This window comes from Schistocerca piceifrons, chromosome 2 (assembly GCF_021461385.2).
Source record: "Schistocerca piceifrons isolate TAMUIC-IGC-003096 chromosome 2, iqSchPice1.1, whole genome shotgun sequence".
Classification (NCBI taxonomy): Eukaryota; Metazoa; Arthropoda; class Insecta; order Orthoptera; family Acrididae; genus Schistocerca; species Schistocerca piceifrons.
This window is the reverse complement of record NC_060139.1, coordinates 1137062261-1137067769: the sequence shown is the minus strand read 5'-3', so window position 1 is coordinate 1137067769 and position 5509 is coordinate 1137062261.

Below are 5509 nucleotides of genomic sequence, written 5' to 3'. Positions count from 1 at the left end.
TCGGAATAAATACAAAATGCACAAAGCAGAATGAAGTGCAAGAAGACTGACTCATCTTACTGTCTATGTTTTGAACAATTCCTGTGACACTAGTTATAGATTCGATGCTTCACTCCAGGTTTACTGTATCCCTTGGACCTTCTTATTGACGATGAAACACAGAAATTGCATCGGAATTAAATACAAAAAGCACAATGCCGACTGAAGGACAAGAAGACTGACACTTCTTACTGACTTTGCTTTGAACCATTCCTGTGACACTAGTTATAGATTCCGATGCTTAACTTCAGATTTATTGTATCCCTCTGACCTTCTTATTGAAGATGAAATACAGAAATTGCATCGGAATTAAATAGAAAAGGCACAATGCAGACTTAAGTACAAGAGGACTGACTCTTCTTACCTGACTATGTTTAGAACCATTCCTGTGACACTAGTTATAGATTCCGATGCTTCACTTCAGGATTAATGTATCCCACTGACCTTCTTGTTGACGATGAAACACAGAATTGCATCGGAATTAAATAGAAAATACACAATGCCGACTTAAGTACAAGAAGGCTGACTCTTCTTACTGTCTATGTTTTGAACCATCCCTGTGACACTAGTTATAGATACCGATCCATCACTCCAGGTTTACTGTATCCCTTGGTCCCTTCTTATTAACGATGAAACACAGAATTTGCATCGGAATTAAATACAAAAGGCACAATGCCGACCTAAGTATATGAAGACTGACTCTCCTTACTGACTAAGTTTTGAACCATTCCTGTGACACTAGTTATTAATTCCGAACCTTCACTTCAGGTTTACTGTATCCCTTGGACCTTCTTATTGACGATGAAACACACAAAATGCATCAGAATTAAATACAAATGGCACAATGCCCACTTAAGTACATGAAGACCGACTCTTCCTACTGAGTATGATTTGAACCATTCCTGTGACACCCGTTATAGATTCTGATGCTTCACTTGAGGTTTACTGTATCCCTAGGACCTTCTTATTGACGATGAAACACAGAAATTACATCGGAATTAAATACAAAGGCACAATGCAGAATTAAGTACAAGAAGACTAACTCTTCTTACTCTCTATGTTTTGAACCATTCCTGTGACACTAGTTATAGATTCCGATGCTTCACTCCATGTTTACTGTATCCCTTGGACCTTCTTATTGACGATGAAACACAGAAATTGCACCTGAATTAAATACAAAAGTCACAATGCTGACTTAAGTAAAAGAAGTCTGACTCTTCTTACTGTCTATGATTTGAACCATTCCTGTGACACTAGTTATAGATTCCGATGCTTCACTCCAGGTTTACTGTATCCCTTGGACCTTCATATTGACGATGAAACACAGAAATTGCATCAGAAATAAATAGAAAATGCACAATGATGACTTAAGTACAATAAGACTGACTATTCTTACTGACTATGTTTTGAACCATTCCTGTGACACTAGTTATAGATTCCGATGCTTCAGTGCAGGTTTACTGCATCCCTTGGACCTTCTTATTGACGATGAAACACAGAAATTGCATCGGAATTAAATACAAAGGGCACTAAGCAGAATTAAGTACAAGAAGACTGACTCTTCTTACTGTCTTTTTTTGAACCATTCCTGTGACACTAGCTATTGATTCCGATGCTTCACTTCAGGTTTCAGGTTACTGTACCCCTCTGTCCATCCTATTGACGATGAAACACAGAAATTGCATCGGAATTAAATACAAAAGGCACAATGCCGACTTAAGTACAAGAAGACTGACTCTCCTTACTGACTATGGTTTGAACCATTCCTGTGACACTAGCTATAAATTCCGATGCTTTACTTCAGGTTTACTGTATCCCTTAGACCTTCATATTGACGATGAAACACAGAAATTGCATCGAAATTATATATAAAAGGCACAAAGCAGAATTAAGTACAAGAAGACTAACTCTTCTTACTGTCTATGTTTTGAACCATACCTGTAACAGTAGTTATAGATTCCGATGCCTCACTCCAGGTTTACTGTACCCCTTGGACATTCTAATTGACGGTGAAACACAGAAATTGCATCGGAATTAATTACAAAAGGCTCAATGCCGACTTAAGGACAAGAAGACTGACTCATCTTACTTACTATGTTTTGAACCATTCCATTGACACTAGTTATAGATTACGATACTTCACTGCATGTTTACTGTATCCCTTGGACCTTCGTATTGACGATGAAACACAGAAATTGCATTGGAATTAAGTAGAAAAGGCAGAATGCCGACTTAAGTACAACAAGACTGACTCCTCTTACTGACTATGTTTTGAACCATTCATGGGCCACTAGTAATAGATCCGATGCTTCACTTCACGTTTACTGTATACCTTGGACCTTCTTATTGACCATGAAACACAGAAATTGCATCGGAATTAAATACAAAAGGCACAATGCCGACATAAGGACAAGAAGACTGACTCTTCTTACTGACTATGTTTTGAACTATTCCTGTGACACTAGCTATAGATTCCGATGCTTCACTTCAGGTTTACTGTATCCCTCTGACCTTCTTAATGACGATGAAACAGAGAAATTGCATCGTAATTAAATTCAAAAGGCACAATGCCGTCTTAGGAAGAAGAAGACTTACTCTTCTTACTGTCTATGATTAGAAACATACCATTGACACTAGGTATAGATTCCGATGCTTCACTTCAGGTTTACTGTATCCCTTGGTCCTTCTTATTGACCATGAAACACACAAATTGCATCGGAATTAAATACAAAAGGCACAATGCCGACTTAAGTACAAGAAGACTAACTCCTCTTACTGACTATGCTTTGAACCATTCCTGTGACACTAGTTATGGATTCCGATGCTTCACTTCAGGTTTACTGTATCCCTCTGACCTTCTTATTGACGATGAAACACAGAAATTGCATCGGAATTAAATACAAAAGGCACAATGCCGAATTAAGTTCAAGAAGACTGACTCATCTTACTGTCTATTTTTGAACCAGTCCTGTGACACTAGGTATAGACTCCGATGCTTTACTCCAGGTTTACTGTATGCCTCGGTTCTTCTTATTGACGATGAAACACAGAAATTGCATCGGAATTAAATAGAAAAGGCACAATGCCGACTTAAGTACAAGAAGACTGACTCTTCTTACTGTCTATGTTTTGAACAATTCCTGTGACACTAGTTATAGATTCCGATGCTTCACTCCAGGTTTACTGTATCCCTTGGACCTTCTTATTGACGATGAAACACAGAAATTGCATCGGAATTAAATAGAAAAGGCACAATGCAGACTTAAGTACAAGAGGACTGACTCTTCTTACTGACTATGTTTAGAACCATTCCTGTGACACTAGTTATAGATTCCGATGCTTCACTTCAGGATTAATGTATCCCACTGACCTTCTTGTTGACGATGAAACACAGAAATTGCATCGGAATTAAATAGAAAATACACAATGCCGACTTAAGTACAAGAAGGCTGACTCTTCTTACTGTCTATGTTTTGAACCATCCCTGTGACACTAGTTATAGATACCGATCCATCACTCCAGGTTTACTGTATCCCTTGGTCCTTCTTATTAACGATGAAACACAGAATTTGCATCGGAATTAAATACAAAAGGCACAATGCCGACCTAAGTATATGAAGACTGACTCTCCTTACTGACTAAGTTTTGAACCATTCCTGTGACACTAGTTATTAATTCCGAACCTTCACTTCAGGTTTACTGTATCCCTTGGACCTTCTTATTGACGATGAAACACACAAAATGCATCAGAATTAAATACAAATGGCACAATGCCCACTTAAGTACATGAAGACCGACTCTTCCTACTGAGTATGATTTGAACCATTCCTGTGACACCCGTTATAGATTCTGATGCTTCACTTGAGGTTTACTGTATCCCTAGGACCTTCTTATTGACGATGAAACACAGAAATTACATCGGAATTAAATACAAAAGGCACAATGCAGAATTAAGTACAAGAAGACTAACTCTTCTTACTCTCTATGTTTTGAACCATTCCTGTGACACTAGTTATAGATTCCGATGCTTCACTCCATGTTTACTGTATCCCTTGGACCTTCTTATTGACGATGAAACACAGAAATTGCACCTGAATTAAATACAAAAGTCACAATGCTGACTTAAGTAAAAGAAGTCTGACTCTTCTTACTGTCTATGATTTGAACCATTCCTGTGACACTAGTTATAGATTCCGATGCTTCACTCCAGGTTTACTGTATCCCTTGGACCTTCATATTGACGATGAAACACAGAAATTGCATCAGAAATAAATAGAAAATGCACAATGATGACTTAAGTACAATAAGACTGACTATTCTTACTGACTATGTTTTGAACCATTCCTGTGACACTAGTTATAGATTCCGATGCTTCAGTGCAGGTTTACTGCATCCCTTGGACCTTCTTATTGACGATGAAACACAGAAATTGCATCGGAATTAAATACAAAGGGCACTAAGCAGAATTAAGTACAAGAAGACTGACTCTTCTTACTGTCTTTTTTTGAACCATTCCTGTGACACTAGCTATTGATTCCGATGCTTCACTTCAGGTTTCAGGTTACTGTACCCCTCTGTCCATCCTATTGACGATGAAACACAGAAATTGCATCGGAATTAAATACAAAAGGCACAATGCCGACTTAAGTACAAGAAGACTGACTCTCCTTACTGACTATGGTTTGAACCATTCCTGTGACACTAGCTATAAATTCCGATGCTTTACTTCAGGTTTACTGTATCCCTTAGACCTTCATATTGACGATGAAACACAGAAATTGCATCGAAATTATATATAAAAGGCACAAAGCAGAATTAAGTACAAGAAGACTAACTCTTCTTACTGTCTATGTTTTGAACCATACCTGTAACAGTAGTTATAGATTCCGATGCCTCACTCCAGGTTTACTGTACCCCTTGGACATTCTAATTGACGGTGAAACACAGAAATTGCATCGGAATTAATTACAAAAGGCTCAATGCCGACTTAAGGACAAGAAGACTGACTCATCTTACTTACTATGTTTTGAACCATTCCATTGACACTAGTTATAGATTACGATACTTCACTGCATGTTTACTGTATCCCTTGGACCTTCGTATTGACGATGAAACACAGAAATTGCATTGGAATTAAGTAGAAAAGGCAGAATGCCGACTTAAGTACAACAAGACTGACTCCTCTTACTGACTATGTTTTGAACCATTCATGGGCCCACTAGTAATAGATCCGATGCTTCACTTCACGTTTACTGTATACCTTGGACCTTCTTATTGACCATGAAACACAGAAATTGCATCGGAATTAAATACAAAAGGCACAATGCCGACATAAGGACAAGAAGACTGACTCTTCTTACTGACTATGTTTTGAACTATTCCTGTGACACTAGCTATAGATTCCGATGCTTCACTTCAGGTTTACTGTATCCCTCTGACCTTCTTAATGACGATGAAACAGAGAAATTGC